Genomic DNA, 19611 nt, shown 5'->3' with positions numbered 1-19611 from the left:
ATTCATTTGACTGCTCTTTGCTCCCACTTGGCATTTCCATGCTGGCATTTATCTCCCAAGTCAGCTGTCTGTGTATGTGAGCTACGTGAGGACGAGGGATACTTTTCAGCTTGGTAACTTTCTGCTGTGAAGAATCTCAGTTTGGCCACAGTTTATTTCTGTGGCGAAGTTACATCCAGCTTGTTGTGCCAGACCAGAAACCGCAATGACGTCAGAAAAGAACTTCAAACTGGTTTACCAAGAGAAGTGTTTTTTGAAAAATCAACCAAGCCAAACCACAAGTTCATGAGGTTGTGGACAGGTAGGCAAGGCTTAGGAACTTTTCAAGCTTTCTTAGCTCTGTGAACCTGTCAATTTGGAATGAAATAAAATGTCCTGAAATATTAATCTGCCCATGCCAAATAACACCAACTATCCAGCTCTCCAGGCAGAGAGTTGGGGTGGTATGTTTAACCACCTGCTCTTTCTATAAGGAATGGACTCAAAGAACTACCTGCCCCAAATCATGCTGGATTGGAGGACGAGGTGTCTGGGATGAGAGGACATTTAGGTGAGCTCAAAGCAAGAGTTAAAATGAAGACCCACATACCATATTTTTAAATATTTAAAAATTATAAACTAAGTTCACACAGTTAAATAAAGCATGTTCTAGCCTCCTACCTTGACAAATACACCTTGAAAACAACATAAAAGGTCAGGTTTCAATTTTGGAAGAACCAGCTCCTGGCATTTTCCGAGAACCCTTCTTCTTGTCCCACCCCTGATACCAACCTATACTAAAAGAGTCCTACATGCGCACATATGTAGATATCATAGCCCACACATCCAACCTCCACCATACCTCTCACAAATTGGTGCCTGACGACTAACTCTCCTAGAGGCACAGTGGTCCTCAGGAGAACAGACCTAGGGAAGAAGCCTATACAAACCCAACAAGCAAGTTCAAGATCATTTGAACAGGGAAATTATTGGGTTTAGAAGCATGTTCTTGAAGGAAGGATATGGGCTCCAGGTGAGCCCCTTCCTTTGCTCCCATGGACCCTTCACCTTATTGGGAGAAGCCTAGTAAGAGAAGAGCCACAGTGGAACCTTCTGAAGGGTGGGGCCTGGCTCAGGAGCCCCTCTTACTTGCATGGAAAGGGACTATGATCTGGGTGCTAAATAGTGGTAACAAAGAGGAAGGCAGCTTCTAATACTTGAAGGTAGTAAGGCCAATACATCTTAAAATATCTCCTGTATTTACACTCACTTAGATGATCTCATCCAGTTTTATAAATGTCAGTATTATCTCCATGCTGACAGCGCCCAAGTTTTTACCAGTAGCTCACACTTCTCCCTGACCCCAGACTTGTATATCCACCTGCCTACTTAGTATCTCCATTTGAAGGTCTGATAATCATCTCACTTAACATGCTCAAACCTGAGCTCCTTCCATTTCCCCTCTAGATCTGCCCTCAGGAAGACTCCCTATTCAGGTATTGATGACTCCATCTTTTCATCTTCTCAGGCCAAAATCCTCAGCATCCCTGTCTTCTCTTTTTCCTTATACACCACTACAAACTATGAAATTTAAAAAAACATTTTTTGTAATATGTTTTTATTGATTTCAGAGAGAGGAAAGGAGAGGGAGCAAGAGATAAATATATCAATGATGAGAATCACCAATCGGCTGCCTTCTGCACGCCCCCAACTGGGTGGGGATCTAACCCACAACCTGGGCATGTGCCCTGACCAGGAATCAAACCATGACCTCCTGGTTCATGGGTCAAGGCTCAACCACTAAGCCATACTGGTGAGGCAAATTATGACATTTTATCCTCAAAATATATCCAGATTAGGATAATGTATCCAATCATTTATCACCTTCACTGCTACTCCTTGTGGTTCAAGCCACCATCATCTGTTCCCTGGATTGTTGCAATAGCCTCTAGCTCAGCGGTTCTCAACCTGTGGGTCGCGACCCCTTTGGCGGTCTAACGACCCTTTCACAGGGGTTGCCTAAGACCATCCTGCATATCAGATATTTACATTATGATTCATAACAGTACCAACATTACAGTGATGAAGTAGCAACGAAAATAATTTTATGGTTGAGTCACAACATGAGGAACTGTACTTAAAGGGCCAGAAGGTTGAGAACCACTGCTCTAGCTGATCTTGTTTCTACCTTACACCCCCCATTTCCCCACTCCCCCATCACCACACATTTTTCTCAACACAGCTGCCAAATTCATTTTTTTCAAACATTAGAGTATGTTTGAAAAACATGCTCAAAGTATCAGCTTTGTCTCTCATTCAAAGTGAGACTTAGCAATAGCCAACCAAGCCCTGTGTAATCAGCTCAGCTACCTGCCTGCTTTCATTCCTATGTACCGCCTCCCTCTCCTACTCTGCTCCAGCCACATGGATCTCCTTTTATTTGAATACATCAAGTTGCCTCCTGCCCCAGAGCCTATGCTATCAGCTCCTAGTATATAGAATACAATTGTTTTTTGTATGTCAACCTATATCTTGTAACTTTGCTAAATTCACATTAATTTTAATAATGATTTTATGGATTTTTAAGAGGATTTCCTATGTAAGAATTTTTTTTCTCTAACGTGCAGTTTTTGGGAGGAAACCAAGATGGTGGCATAGGTAAACACCGGAAATTGCTGCCTCCCACAACAAATGCAAAAGTACAACTAAAAGACAAAACGGACATCATCCAGAATCACAGGAAGGCTGGCTGAGTGGAAACTCTACAACTAGAAGGAAAGAGAAAAGCACACTGAGACTCAGAAGAGGTGCGGATGTGCAGAGGTACGGAGGCACACGCGGCAAGGGCTGGCAACTGAGGATGTGGTTGTCTTTTTTAATTGGGAGGGAGTCACAAGCCCCCCAACTGCTCTGAACTCCAGTTCCGGGAAGTCTCTGGGGACCCAGACTCATACAGGGAGATACTGGACTGTCTGGCAGCGGGCAGAACTCGGAACTCGAGGGCGGCTTTCTCTCAAAGGTACTTGCAGAGATTACTGGGACACTGAGACACAGGGCTCCTTAGGGCAGGGCTGAGGATCAGCCATAGCTGCTTGCTCCGCCCTGTTGATTCCCTGAGACCCCACCCCACCCAAACTGCAGCAGAGGCTTTTGCATATGAATGCCCTAGCCCTTTGCAATCTGAAAATTACCTAACAAACTGCAGCTGGGCCAGACAGACCCAGAACTTCCAAGAGAAGGCCCAAGGAGAAACAGCAGCTTTCATTGCTTCACAGCTGGGCCTCATTTGGGCACCTCCAAACCCCAAACAAGGAAGGGGAATCTGCAGATCCCTTCGTAGCTCCTGCTAGGTAGCCTCAGGCAGAGGCTAAATTAGCACCTCCTTAGATCCAAGAGCTAGTGTACCCAGTGGTCAGAGTGGGACCATCCAGATTACAACTTCTCAGATCCATAAGGGACACACTCATGGGGCAGACTCAGTGAGCACCAAAGCCCCACTGAAGCAAGTCTTGCCCCAGAAGGGTTTCTCCAGCACAGAAGTTCTCCCACTGCAGACACAGTTGATTCTCACTGCCAATTGGCCTGGAGGTCAATTCCTCCCAGTGATACCTACAACAATCAAGGCTTACCTACAACAAGACTGTGCACACAGCCCACAAAGGGGTGCACCAACTGTGTCCACCTCAGGTAATTGGAAAGGCTGAGCCATTGGGCCCTATAGGACACCTAGCACAGAAAGCCACTCTATCAACACAGGGAAGCATAAAAAATGTGGAGACAAAGAAACAGGTCACAAGTGACAGAAATGGAGGAAAGAAAACTACTGGATATAGAGTTCAAAACCACACTTATAAGGTTTTTCAAGAATTTTCTAGAAACTTCCAATAAATTTAGTGAGATCCTCAAGAAATCTAGTGAGACCTTTGAGGATATGAAAAAGGACCAACCAGAAATTAAGCATATACTGACTGAAATAAAGAATATTATACAGAGTTCCAACAGCAGACTAGAGGATCGCAAGAATCAAGTCAAAGATTTGAAAAACGAAGAAGCAAAAAACACCCAACCGGAAAAACAAAAAGAATCCAAAAATATGAAGATAGTGTAAGGAGACTCTGGGACAACTTCAAGCGCACCAACATCTGAATTATGGGGGTGCCAGAAGAAGAGAGAGAGCAAGATATTGAAAACCTATTTGAAGAAATAATGACAGAAAACTTCCCCTACCTGGTGAAAGAAATAGACTTACAAGTCCAGGAAGCACAGAGAACCCCAAACAAAAGGAATCCAAAGAGGACCACACCAAGACACATCATAATTAAAATGCCAAGTGCAAAAGACAAAGAGAGAATCTTAAAAGCAGCAAGAGAAAAACAATCAGTTACCAACAAGGGAGTACCCATACGACTGTCAGCTGATTTCTCAACAGAAACTATGCAGGACAGGAGGGAGTGGCAAGAAATATTCAAAGTGTTGAATAGCAAGAACCTACAACCAAGATTACTTTACCCAGCAAAGCTATCATTCAGAATTGAAGATCAGATAAAGAGCTTCACAGATAAGAAAAACCTAAAGGAGTTCATCACCACCAAACCAGTATTATATGAAGTGCTGAAAGGTATCCTTTAAGAAGAGGAAGAAGAAGAAAAAGGTAAAAATACAAATTATGAACAACAAATACACATCTATCAACAAGTGAATAAATAATCTAATGAACAGAATAAACTGGTGAATATAATAGAATCAGGGGCATAGAAAGGGAGTGGACTGACTATTCTCGGGGGGTGTGGGGAAGGGGTGTGGGGGGTGCGGGAAGAGACTGAACAAAAATCGTACACCTATGGATGAGGACAGTGGGGGTGGGGTAAAGGCAGAGGGTGGGTTGGGAACCGGGTGGAGGGGAGCTATGGGGGGAAAAAAGAGGAACAACTGTAATAATCTGAACAATAAAGATTTAATTAAAAAAAAGAATGAGAAGATAAGTCACAGACTGGGAGAAAATATTTGCAAAAAACTCATCTGATAAAGGACTGTTATTCAAAATACACAAAGAACTCTTAAAACAAAATAAGAAAACAAATAACCTGACTTAAAAATGGGTCAAAGTCCAAGTCAAAGAAGATATAGGAATGGCAAATAAATATATGTAAAGATGCTCCACATCATAAGTCATCAGGGCAATGCAAATTAAAGCAGTAAGATACCACTACAAACCTATTAGAATCGCCAAAATCCAGAACACCAATAGCACCAAATGTTGGTAAGGGTGTGGACAGAGACTCTCGTTCATTGCCAATGGGAATGCAAAATGGTGCAGCCACTTTGGAAGTAAGTTTGGCAATTTCTTACCAAAGTAAATATATTTTTACCACATGATCCAGCAATCATGTATCTTGATATTTACTCAAGGGAGTCTACACAAAAACCTGCTCATAGATGTTGATAGCTGTTTTATTCACAATTGCCAAAAGTTGGAAGCAACTCAGATGTGCTTCAGTGGGTGCATGTAGAAACTGTGGTATAGCCAAACAATGGAACACTATTCAGAGGTAAAAAGAAATGAGCTATGAAGCCATGGAAAGATATGGAAGAGAGTTTAATGCACTTACTAAATGAAAGAAGATAATTTGAAAAGGTGATATACTATATGATTCCAAGTATGTGCCATCTGGAAAAAGCAACACCAGAAGAGGCAGTAAAAAGATCAGGGTTACATGTTATTATACCTTTGTCTAAACCCATAGAATGTACAACACCAAGAGTGAACCCTAAGGTAAACTATGGGCTTTGGTGATAATGATGTGTCAATGTAGGTTCATCAGTTGGAGCATGTATACACTCTGGTAAAGAATGTTGATGGTGGAGGAGACTATACATGTATGGGGGCAAGGAATATCTGGAAAATCTCCATATCTTCCCCTCAATTTTGCTGTGAACCTAAAACTGCTCTAAAAAACACTCTTGGTTTTTTTAAAAACAAACTATGTACAAAGTATAGGTACTTGCAAAATATATAGCCAAATGGTTCATATCCAGAGTATGTTAAAAATGTTTACAAAAAATCCATGTCATGAAAAATGGAACAAGTATATTAACAGGCAATTTGCAGTAAAGAAACATTGGAAAAGATGAAAAATATGTGAAAATGTGCTCAACCTCATTAATTTTTGTGGAATGTAACTTTTAACAATGGGATACCATTTCACATCCATCATATTAATAACAATTCAAACTAAAGGCATGCCAAGTGTTTGTGAGGACACTGAACAATGGTGACCCTCACGCCTGCTGGTGGGAGGTTTAAATTGACACCACTGCTTTGGGAAACATGCTGGCATTTTCTCGGAGCACAGAAGACACTCGTACTCTTCAATACAGCATTCTGGAGAAATTCCAACATGTGCACAAGAGAAAAGTGCAGCTTTTTCATAGGAACAAACATTTGGAAAGGTTTTAATTATCTATCAGTAGAAGAATGGATAAATTGAGACGTATGTATATTATAGAATACCATTTAGCACTTAAAATGAAGGTAAGAGAGGAGCATATGTGAATATTGGTAAAACTTAAATTACATAATGTTACAGACAGCATAAAACCACCTACATAAAGTTTTAAAATGTGCAAAACTTGGCTACTTACAACTTAGGGGTAGATACATAGGTAGCAAAAGTATAAAATTAAGCATGAGCCTGACCAGCATGGCTGTGGTTGAACATCGATTTATGAATCAGGAGGTCATCGTTCGATTCCCGGTCAAAGCACATGCCTGGCCTGTGGGCTCAATTCCCAGTGGTGGATGTGCAGGAGGCAGCCAATCAATGATTCTCTCACATCATTAATGTTTCTCTCTCTCTCTCCCTCTCTGAAATCAACAAAAAAAAATTAAAAAAAAATTAAGCATGAGAATTTAGGAGTGTATAATTATCTTTCAGAAGAGAAGGGAGGTAATAGGACTCAGGGTAGGGCACCCAGTGGTCTCCAACTGTATTTGTTATTTATTGTCATTCTTTATTTCTCAATAAGGAAAAAAACCGCATTTTTTAATGTCTAGAATATTTCACAATCATTTAAAAAATCCAGAAGGGAAAGTAAAATCAAAGTTTTTTAACAGTGATCATCTCTGGGTCTGTGAATTAATGTTGTTGTTGTTTTAGGATTTCTTTTCCTTTATTTCATCTTTTTGTTCAGAAGGGCATTTTTTATTGAATATGGAAGACTAAGATTTTCCTCCATCTGAATAATTTGAATGTGTGTATATGTGTATATATATGACATAGCACATATTCCTTTAATAATAACAGTGACAGTTGACACAATTGGAGAATTTTTTTCTCCATCAATCATCTAGAACATTTGGTGGAAAAGTGATTTTTTCAGACTTGCAGATGGTAATCTCATAAAGGTCTTGGCATGTATGGAATGACCTCACCGACGGTGGTTTCCAGGGTTTGGATAGGAACCAGTTTCTGGCTATTTCACCACCTTCGGAGAAGTGGAGGTGTTGTTCTGGGGGCCCCAGTCAGCACTGTATCTACTAAGAGGCCCTGCCCAGTCATGCAATTGTTTCTGAAACTAATGAGATCAGCAGCTTTTTACGAAACCATGAGTCATCTCTACTGGTGAGGATTTCCAGGAGCCTGAGGAGTGCCTTGAAGTGCTGGCTTCACCAGATGTGCTGGCATCACCAAGCCTTCTCCTCACACCGAGCGCCACATCCGGCCCCTTGCCAACGGTCACAAGGTCACCAACAGCCAAAAACACTCTTGGGCTCCAGATGAGGACCTGTAACATTAATGCAATCCCAATAGAAATTCCAGTTGGGTTGTTTTTCAGGAACTTGATCTAACATTTATATTGGCTCACAACTAATCAAGACATCATTATTTTAAGACATATTTAAAAAAACAGTAATAAAAACAGTGTGATCTTGGTTCAGGCGCAGACAAATCAGCCAATGGTAGAGAAGAAATTAGTGTCTAGATAAGTTTGATGACAGATAGATAGATAGGTAGGCCCACAGATAATTGAGAGGGACACTTGAGTAATAAATGGCATTGGGAAACTGGAAAACTGACTATTACAGGAAGAAAATAAAAACTAGATTTCTATCTAATTACATGGATTAAAAACCCAAATGTGAACAGCAAAACTATAGAATTAATAGAGAAAATGTAGAATACCTTTGTGACCTAGGAGTTAGTGAAGTTTCATAAAACTTCCAGAACACTAATACTATGACAAGAAAAAAAGAATGAATTTTACTATAACAAAACTAAGTATTTTTTGTTCCCTGAAGGACACCATGAACAAAAGTAATAGGTGAATAACAGAATAAGAAAAGAACGATCTCTAAAACCAATACCTAAAAATCTCAAGGAAATTCAATATAACCCTAATAGAAAAATGAGCAGAGGGTGCTAAAAGGCAGTATACAGAAGAGGAAATACAGAAGGTTATTTAGTATATGAAATGCACTCAAAATTATTAGTAGCCAGAGAAAAGCAGTTTGAGATAAGATATCATTTCATCGACAAGTTTCCCAAAGCTGGACAATGAAGCCTGGGTGAGGACAAGGAGCCACAAGAACCTTCATGCACTACGGGTGGGAGTTTAGACCCAGCAATTCCACCCCTAAGTGTACATCGTAAATGAATTCTTTACCAAATCCCATAAGAGACCACGTCCTGCAGTGTTATCACAGAGCCAGCAGAGCACTGGGGACAGGCAGCGTATTCATGGGTGGAAGAGGAGAGAAGTAAATTGTGGAGACACTTACCTTGGGCATTAAGTAGCATTGAGAAACAATGGATTAGGTATAAATATACAGTCACGCGTCGCTTAACGATACACTTTGAGAAATGTGACATGATGCTATTTCATGGTTGTGTGAACCTCATAGAGTGCACTTACATAAACCTAGATGCTACTGTCTACTACACACCTACAGATGGCACAGGCTATTGCTTCTAGGCTACAAACCTGTGCCACATGTTACTGCACTGGAAACTGTAGGCAGTTGGTAACACAATGGCAAGTATATGTGTATCAAAACATATCTAAACATAAAAGAAAAGGTACAGTAAAACTATTGTATAAAAGTGTTAGCTGTATAGGGCACTTGCCATGGGTGTATTTTGCAGGACTGGAAGTTGCTCTAAGTGAGTCAGTGAGTAAGTGATGAGTGAACGTGAAGGCCTAGGACATTCCTGGACACAACTTTAGACTTTACAAACACTGTCTTGCGAGGCCTACCCCTGATTCCTTCCAGCAGGATCTGAAATAGACCATCGAAGCTACCAATGCTGCTCCATGAATAGGGATGTGGGCTGGACTGATTGGAAATATCAAATAGAAACTAGCTGGGTAAGGTGTAGACTACAATAATAGTGACTTTCAGGTGGGAGTGAAAGGTGCCCTGAGGAGCAATAGTGAAAAGAAATCAAGTTGGGTACCACCACTGAATGAGTAAACAAATGCACTGCTTGGAGGGTCAACCAATGTGTCTGCCAAGTATCTGTCCTATCACTTTTTATCAAGGACACTGCTAATCAATCACAGCCCTCATGACTCTCCCCCTGAATCCTACCTGAAACTTAGAATTCTTCTCAATACAGTAGCCCGATTTTTTCCTTCTTATCAATTGAAGTATTACAACAGTGAAGCCTATCTCTGCCTTCATGCATTATTCCTACCTGGGATATTTACATGTTAACTGCTAATATATTTGATCACGAGATCAAAAGCTTTAGGCTAAAGACAAAAACTCAAGGTGGAATTCCCAATATATGGGATAGGAGATCTGGAAAGAGGTGCCTTTCAATCCCAACAACTTCAATGTCCTTTACCAAAAGATAGGATTAATGGCAGAGACCCATGTTTTAAACCTATGGCAGAACTCCAGGTTTTTCTAAACAGTCATAATAGCAACTATTTCACCACTTATGCTGGTCAGGCAATGTGTTTCAACCTTGGTTTTTCCTCTAAGGTCCCATGTACTCATCACTTTTTATGTTTCAGGGACCTGGCTATCAACAGATTTTATGGCAAATCAATTGGTTGCCCAATGGTCAATTTTCCTAGCAAAAAGATCTCCTTCTTTCCCAGCAGTCATGAATCCCTCTCTCCCACTTCCTCCAATCTACCCAACCAGAATGACACAGTGTGACTGACATGTAGACTAGTCCTCCCACGTATGTCCTAAGAGCCAGCTTCCAGGGAAACAGAATAACAGAACAGGTGGTCAGGGCCATGCCATGCCCATGCTTTGGAAAGCCACTGGAAATGACTGGTGGGTGAGTCATGTGGTTGTGTCACTGCGTTTGCTTACAGGGACCAAAGCTGTATTTGTGTCCATTCAAGCTTACAGATTTAGGGAAGAAACAATCTCAGGAAAAAGCCAGAGGCTCACATTACTCCAAATCATCCACAAAAGGTAGGTGCTAAGTTTCCTGAGGATGGAGATAGGATAGACTTTGAAATTTTATTGAAAAGTACCTGTCCCCATTGTAGTGGGCAATTTGCAAAGAGATGTTTACCTATGAAAAAAGGAGATTTTGTCCTTCCATATATCCAGGGGGGCAGGTGGGAGGCGATTCTAGGGCAGCCTTTGAAATTGCTGGTTGATATAATAGAAAGAACATAGAACTTGGTTTCAGAAAACCTGCCTTCAAGTTCTTCATGGCCATATAATCTCGGGTGAGTCTCTTAACTCCCCCGACCCTCCATTTTATCAACTGTAAAATGGTGACAATAATTATAGGGTATGAGATGAATCGTCGAGACAGCTTATGTGAATCTCCTGGTGTGATGTAGGTGCTCAATGAACATTTCATTCCTTATTCATTCTCTTTCCAGTTTTTTCAGATATAGGAAGTTAGGCTTGGAGAGATTCGATGATTTGCCAAAGAATTTCACGCATCAATGGTGAAGAACGGACATCCATTCTCTGTCTGGAAAGTGGGAGAACTGGAGCTCAAGTCTAGTTAGTTTTCTGATTTAAAATTTAATGCATTTTTTGAAAATTCTTTTTGCCTCCTCGCCTACCAACATCCGTTGGGACTGAGATTGAAGAGGGGAACACAAGTTCTTTGGATCGAGAGAGAAGAAAACTCCGACAGGGAGAGCTCACTGGGAGAAGCACTTCGCTCTGTGGTGGTGGTCTCTTCTCCAGCGAGAGAATGAGGCAGAGGCAGCACCTGGAGGGTCCAGCCCAGCATCACTGCATGTGGGCGCTCACAGCAGTCACCTGGCACAGCCCACCCAACACCATGTCTCTGTAAAAGCAAAACCATGTAATGACAACTCCCACGTACTGACTGCTTCTCGTGTGGCCAGTCACAGACCAAATATCCAACTTCACAAGGTGGTTGTGAAGTTGCAAAAGGGCATCACATATAAAACCCTTAGTAGAGCCCCTGGCATCTAGTAAGTGCTCAACAAACGGTAGCTGCTGGCACTGTATATACATGGTCTCATTTCATCTTTCCTTCCGAAGCCAATGACTATCCCACGCCTTTGTGAAGAGTTTTCTGGTTGTCGGGACCAAACATTAACCTTTCTCTCCTCTGTGCATGAATCCCTTACTCTGCACCACTCACACACCACATACATACTCCCTAAGACCAGTGCTATTTGTGGACATGCATGCATTCCTGCTGCAGGGGCTGGACAGAGTCCAATGTGTGGTTCCACCATTATTATTACTGGGACCAATCAGACTCAAGAAAAGTCAGTACCTCTCATGAGTCTTGAATTTTGTGTTTTGGGCAAAATTCTACTTCCTATTTCTAAGAAAGCTTACTCAAAGAAGAAAGGTTTGAACAGATGAATGAAGTTCCTTCTTTGAGTAAGCTTTCTTAGAAACAGGAAGTAGTATTTTGCTGAAAACACAAAAATAAACAGGTCCCTGGGGCATTGAGTATAATTTGAAATTCAAAAGTCATCAAATTCATTTAATAGAAAAAAGAATTTAGCCCTGTCCAGGTAGCTCAGTGGGTTAGAGTTGCCCCAGTATACCATAGTTGAGGGTTTGATCCCATTCAGGGCACATACATACTAAATCAACCAATGAATGCATAAATAAGTAGAACAACAAATCTCTCTCTCTCTCTCTCTCAATTAAAAAATAAAATAGAAAGAATTTACAAGTCACTTTAATAAATATAATTTAATTCATTCTCAAAATAAATAAATAAACAGTTTGACAAAATTATAAAGATTGAAATAAATGCTGGGCTAGATCCAAACTTATTTTCATAAATTTCTGGAACTTTCTATTTGGAACAACCTCAGAGATGACCCGGTCTAACCTGTTGATTTACAGATGAAGAAACCAAAGCAAGAGAGTTTAAGAAACTTGCCTAAGGGCCCATGGCCACTCAATGGCGGAGCTATGACTGGAACCCAAGTTCCATCTTCCTGCATTTTTCTATTATTGATCACACTGCCATGCATTACCCTGGTTATTGGGCTTCTCCCCCACAAAGCATAAGTTCCAACTTAGAATGCCTGCTTGTTCATGAGGAAGCTGGGGCTTAAAGAAGTTAAGTCAGTTGTCCAAGGCCACCCAGCTTGTAGTGAAGGTGTGAGATTTGGAACTAGGGTTGTTCCAACTAAAATGGTGTGACTTTTTACTCCATGAGTCTGTTTTTCAGTCCTGGGACTTAAAGATATCTCCTTCCCAAAGAAAGAATGGGCATCGGGGATGGAGGCAGCATGGTGAGGTAGTATTGGAAGTCAAGCGGGCTCTCACACTGACCTGCCATGTGAACTTGGACCTGTCACTTGACTTTGCCTTTACTCTGTCGTGGGCACTGTGGCAGCAGCTGGTGCAGTGCTAGGCGCCTGGGTTGTGATCAACACATAGCTAACAGCTGTTGAATAGGTGAAGCATTTTTCCCCCTGTACATGCCAGACAGCCACATCCTTTACTTTTTGCTTTCTCTCTCACGGGGAACCTCAGGACAGAGTCCAACATGGGCCCAGAATCCCGTGTACCCCCATTAAGGTGAGATGTGTCCTCAGGTCAAATTTAAGAGATGTCTTCTGTTTTCACAGCTTCAGCAGGGATCCCAGACTCTATCTTACGTGAATACACTGTTTGTTTTTCTTCTTCTCTGTCTGTTTGCCATTGGAAAAGTCCATTCATGCTGAATGACATGACTAAACAGTCAAGGAGAGAACAGTTGGTGTGTTTATAGCTCTTAGGTAAATACCACTTGTTATTGTCACTCTGAGGCTTTCAGAGAGGTGGCACCAGTCCTGGTCCGGGACTGTCCTCTTGTCAGTTCTGTCTTTCAGCAACCTGGAAAGACGGGTTTGAAGAAAAAGGGAGTCTGAAAGGGACTGGTGAGTAAGGGGAAGGAAGGGTATGAGAAAGAAACCGGGACACTGAACGAGACACAGAGAGTAGGGGAGAGAGAGGACAGGCATGCACACAACCGCGTGCACACGTGCGTGCGCGCACACACACACAGACGTGCTCAATGAAGCAGCACAAAGACGTCAGAGAGCTGATGATTTGATGCTTAATGGGATCTTTTGCCAGATACACACTCTCGTGTGCTCCTTCCTTAGCACTGCTAGGGACCTCTGCATGCATCATTTCTCAGCAGCTCTTGCCTTGTTCCTTCTGGCTCCACACCTGCTTCCACTAACATCTAGGATGTGCACTTTTTCCTCCCAGACGTGTCTGGGACCCAGATGGGAGATGATGTTAGCTGGATTAGAAGAATCAGCCTAAGAAGGTTGCAGGGCATCACCAGGAAGGCCAGGAGGAAAAGGACCCTTTTTGGGGACGTCTCTATGTTGGCGATGGAAGATCCATGTGATTATGAGAAACACAGGACTCAAAAAGCTCACATGTGGATGAAAGGATGCATGAACGGGAGCTCCCCTCCTAGCTAAGAGCCTGGGTGACCTTGAGTCTGTGCATTGAGCTCTCTGTGCTCTTATGATGGGAGTTTGCACCAAATGAGCATCTCTTAGACTAAAAAGTATTTGGATCAGACACCAAATACTCTTTGAATTTTAGTACCTGGTTAGAAACGATCAGGTATGACTTTAACTCAGGGGAAAATGGCTTGAAAACACCCCTGTTGGCTAGGTATCATTGTGCTCCCAGACTAACCACTCTAAATACTTCTCTTTGAGTTGTCACAAATTTAGTAATAATTCCTTTACTTCATTCAGTGCCTCATTCTTTTCATAACACTGTCCAAAAAAGACAATAGAGTATGATGATAAAGACCCAAACTCTGTTCTCAGCCAGACAGCAGTTCAAATCTCAGCTCAGATACATACCAGGAAGGTGAGTTCAAGCAAGAGTCTCTACCTCTGTGAACCTCAGTTTCCTCATCTGCAAAATGGAGATAACAGTAGTAACTGTCTCATGGGGTTAGAATGAGCATTAAAAGTAAAAAAAAAACACAAAAAACAGTGAAGTGCTTAGCACAGTGCCTTTATGTATAAACCATCCATAAATTATAGAATTATTAAATATTAGAATATCTCCACTCCATTCCCACAATACCAATAGGAAGTTGGTATTTGTCTCCATCTAAAAGGTGAAGAAACTAAAGAATAGAGAATTTGAGTGACATGTTCACAGTCTGAAGCCAGGACCAGAAAGAAAACAACCTGTATCTACCTGTATCCTTATGACATCTCTGAACTGAGCGTTCAAGGGGCTAAGCTTTGGGCAGAGCATGTAAAGAGAGAGGAGAGCTGAGATTTAATCTTGGGAAGCACACACAGTTAGAAGGATGGGGAGAATAAGAACTGAAGAGTGAGTACTCAGGAAAGCAGAAGAAGAAAACTGTTACAGAAAACAAGGGAATAGATCTTTTCCAAAAGTAGAGAGCAGGTCACCTGTGTCAAAAATCATAAAGTCAAATAAAAGGTTTGGGAATCTGAATATATTTAATTCAACAAATGTTTATGGAGTCACATACATACATTAGGCACCTCCTAGCTCTAGGTATATGTTGGTGCACATGGCAGACTAGGTCCCCGCTCTCCTGGAGCTTACTATTTGGCAGGAAAAGTAAAATACTAGAAAAGTAAACTAATAAATTAAAAATATAATTTCAGATAGTGTAAGTTCTGAGAAGAAGGTAAGAGGAAGATAATGCACTAGGAAGTGATGGGAGGCAGGTGAGCCACTGGAGCCAGTGTGATCAGTTAGCAAAGGCGACTTCTTGAACTGAGACCCGCATGACTGGACGGAGCCAGCCTCATAACGATCCAAAGTGCATTTTAGAAAGAAGGAACCGCTAAAGCAAAGTCCCTGAGGCCAGGATGAATTTGACTATGTCCTTTAAGGGCATTTTCAGTGAGTTGATGTGAACAGAAGCCAGATTGTGATAGACAACAACTGACTTATAGGGAAATAGGTTGCTTATGGATAAACTACTTATTCAGGAAGGTGGTCTTAAAAAGAAGAAAATGGTACGACTGCCTTTTAGAGCAGAGAGTGGGCAGTGCCAGCCATTCCTATTTGGGGATCTTGCCTTTCCCTTACCATTTCATGATCTCCCCCCCACTGCCAGTATTCTCAACCTGAAAGCCACCTCCTTGGAAGGAACATTCATATTAATGACTGTAGGGTATTTGTGGGGTTTGGAGATAAGAATAATCAAATCCTCCCACACCAAGACTTCACTGACAGCATCAAACTTGTTTGCACTGGTAGATGCTGTCACCATTCCAGCAAACACAGAGATATTTGCTTTGGGTCTTTATTTTTTTGTTCTCTATGATTCAGGGTCACCTTTGGTTTCTATGGCTAACTGGATCTTATTTCACTGTTGGTTAGTTTTGCTCACTACCTTTCCCACCCTTACCCCATCCTCCCAGACTAGATTCTAGAGTAGTTCTGTCCAATAGAACTTTCGTTGATTATGGAAATGTTCTGTATCTGCACTGTCCAATACAGTAACCACCAGCTGCATGTGGCTATTCAGCATTTGGGATGTGGATAGTGCAATTAAGAAACTGCATTTTTTATTAATATAATTTGAACTAATTTAAGCTTAAATAGCCACATGTGGCTAGTCCCTGTAGTTTTGCACAGATGGTTATAAAGAGTTAACATTCAGGAGAGGCTGGACAGTGTGGCTCAGTGGTTGAGCATCGACCTAGCTGTATTTCTAGCTGTACAGCCTTGACCAGGTTCAATTCCTGGTCAGGGCATATGCCCGGGTTGCAGGCTTGATCCTCAGTGTGAGGCATGCAGGAGGCAACCAATCAATGATTCTCGCTCATCATTGATGTTTCTATCTCTCTCTCCCTCTCCTTTCCTTTCTGAAATCAATAAAAATATATTTTTTAAAAAATCAGGAGAGTTTATAGTTCCCAAAGAAGTCACTTTGCAAGTTCATGGTGATTTCTGAGAAATGTGTTAATGAAAATAAGTAATGCCCAAGGCAGTGAGGGGATTTCTTTTCATTGAGAATAAAAGAAAAGGAATATACACAAAGTTGGCCAAGTTTGATGCGCATGAATATTTTCAGCATACTAATTTGGCCCGATATGAAAATATTGCTTCTTCTACATCAGAGAAGTAGTCTTTAAAGAACATCATTTCCATAAGTGTGTTTTATTTTAAAGGGTACTGGTTTCATAAAAATGTCTTTGATGAAAAGAATCTGTTGTTAAATGGGCTTGGGAAATTGGGAGCACTTTTCCTCTCTCATAGATTCACAATGCACATTGTCACAATAAAGGCTCTGAGAAATTCTAACAGTAGGTAACTCTGAAATACATTGTTTAACTCAGTATTAACCATGCAACTGTATGTGTATGTGCATGTGTGTGTGTGATATTAGTATCATGGCAAACTAGAGAATATTAGGGTTAAGTGTATGGACTTTGGGAAAGTCGCACATATTTCTAGCTGTTCAACCTTGAGAAAGTCATTTAACCGTTTCTGACCTTCATTTTTCCCTCTTTTAAAAATTGGGAGTAATATCTCTCTATCACAGCCTTCCATGAAGATCAAATGGATGTCAAGAATATATCACAGATTCTGGGACCAAGGGGATCTTCCCAAAATGGTTGGCTATTATTATTTTCATTATTATTTATGAAGTCAAGTGACTGAATGGCTGGGACTTTCTGGGCCCGGGAGAAATATGTTATGAACTGGTAGTGCTCACTACTGCTTTGAAATATTTTTAAGTATTGTATTGGAAGCTTGAATGCGAGAGCAATCTTTTCTACCTTCCTTTGTATATCCTTCACTAAGAATGTACACTCGGCATTGAATGCCTTCTTGCATTCATTCTCAACACAAAGCCAGAGGGGGTCTTTTTAAACCAGAAGTTGGAGCATGTCACTCTTCTGTGTCTCTCCCCTCGCCCTCTCCCCATCCCCCGTCCCATCTCACTCAAAAGAAAACCTAGAGCCTTCATTAATGGCCTCTAAGTTCTACGTGATCTGGTCGACTGGGGCCTCTTTTATGCTATTTCCTTCTATTGCTTAGTCTATCTACTCTGATAAACAGATTTTCTTGCTGTTCCTTGGATATGTTAGAAACACACTTACCTCAGGACCTTTGCACTTGCTGGTCCCTTTAATAAAGAATCATTTCCCCAGTTATTATCATGGCTCCTTCCCTTATATCCTTCAGATATTTACTGGAATGTTTCATTCTTAATCCTGCCTAAACTTGCAATATATCCTACATACTCCAGCACTCTCCTCTTCCTTGCTCATTTCTTGACTACACATGGGACATGCTCTGTTTTGTCCATTAGTGCTTCGTTTCTTGTCCATTTCCATTTGATAGAACATAAACTTCACAAGAGCAGTGTGTTTTGTCTCTCATTCTGTGCCATAACTCAGTGCCTAGGACAGTGCCTGGCACAGAGTGGATGTTCAATAAATAAATGCGAAAACTGCATAGGTTTTGTTGCTATAGACTACGTGCATTTCCTCTAAGCCCAGCTGTGGATGGCTTGTGGAAGCACGGAACACACAGTTACAAGATGGTCTATGTGGTTTTTATTAGTGCTTTCTGGGACCCAGCAAACAAAAAAACCAAAACAAACATATTTTGAAAAATATAATTCTTTCATAGAAGAGGAATACTCAATTTGAATTTAACATAGTTAAAAGGGCAAGATTTCTGATCTTTAAAAAATAGCTGTTATAGGGTCATTTCCTACAAATTGTCTACCCAGAAATCAGATGGGAAGAAAAGCAAGGTTTATGCAGACAGCTATGAAAAGATTAATCCCAATTCAGCTAAATTTGTGACCGTTTACACATTTCAGTGGTTCATAAGGCACAGCTTCAATGTGTTTTTATTAAACGCTGTATCTCTTATTGCAGAAATGAGGTTAATTCAGCTCTGATATTGTGACTGCTAGGTTGTTCTTCCTTTCAGACAGTAAGTGTTCATCCATTAGGTTTATATGGAGCATCTATTACACCCCATATAATTAGATAAACTCTTCACATACTTGGTTTCATGCAGTGCAATAGTAGGCACTTGACAATTGTTTCTTTTAAACTACAGAAGAATAATATGATTGCTTTCCCTCTTACTATTTTTCCTATCTTTTATACATTTGGAAAACATCACACTTGCAAAACTAAAATCTAACATGCATGACTCACCTTATCAAAAGATCCCTCCATATTTTTCAAAAAGAAAAAAATATATATAAACCAATCCCCAAATACTAAAACTTAGAATTGCTTTACACTTAAATAGCAATTTACATCATATAAACACATTCATAATCTTCATTGGTTAAAACAGGTCAAAGGTACATTCCTGGTTTCTTATACCAGACAAATCTCACAGTTCCTAATAAAGCAACAGAATTCTCATCCAACACATGACTTTCGGGAGCAAACGGCCTGTTTTGGTTTCATTTCAGCGAAGGTTGGAAGGCAAAGTAAGGAGTCTCACGATAAAATGTTCTTCTAATAGGGTCACATGTCCTTGAAGTTATGGCCGTTGTGCTCTTATTCCGGTGAAGAAATGATTCACATCCCAATTCTGGGTCTGGCCTCCCAATCAAAGGAGTCTTCCAGAAGACATTCATTTGTTAACTCAACAAATATGTATTGAGCACCTATCTCATGCTAGGTGCAGGGGGGAAATATTGATAAGATGTAGTCCCTGCCCACAAAGAGCTTACAGTCTAGAAAGGCAAACACTTTGAGAAAGGACTAGCTTGTCTACAGGAAAACTCATAACCTGGGTCTGCCTGGCTCAGAAGGCAAGTTCAAGAAGCTGTCGGTATGGCCCTGGGAGCCAGGGCCGTACTCAAGTTTCGTCAAGTCAAATAACTAGGCACCATGGATAACCTGAGTCTGGTAACGTCTTAGCCATACATCTCCTGCCTCGGGTTCCCATGAAAACTACATGTAAGAGTCTAAGCCTTTAGCTTAAGGAAGGTGACCATGTGAGCACCCAGCACAGACGAGCTTCTCAAGGGAGAAGCTCTGTGTCCCCCGCAAAGAAGGGGTTGCTTCACTTGATGCTGGCTTATCTCTGGGATTTTACTCTCCCTTTCAACACTGTGGTGGGAAGTATTCTGTTCACACCCCAAGTTGGCATGGCTCGATTACCTTGAGTTCTCCAAGTCACGAACAGCACAGAGAAAATGCATCAAA

This window comes from Myotis nattereri (assembly GCF_964212035.1).
Source record: "Myotis nattereri genome assembly, chromosome: 9".
NCBI lineage: Eukaryota > Metazoa > Chordata > Mammalia > Chiroptera > Vespertilionidae > Myotis > Myotis nattereri.
This window is presented reverse-complemented; position numbering follows the sequence as displayed.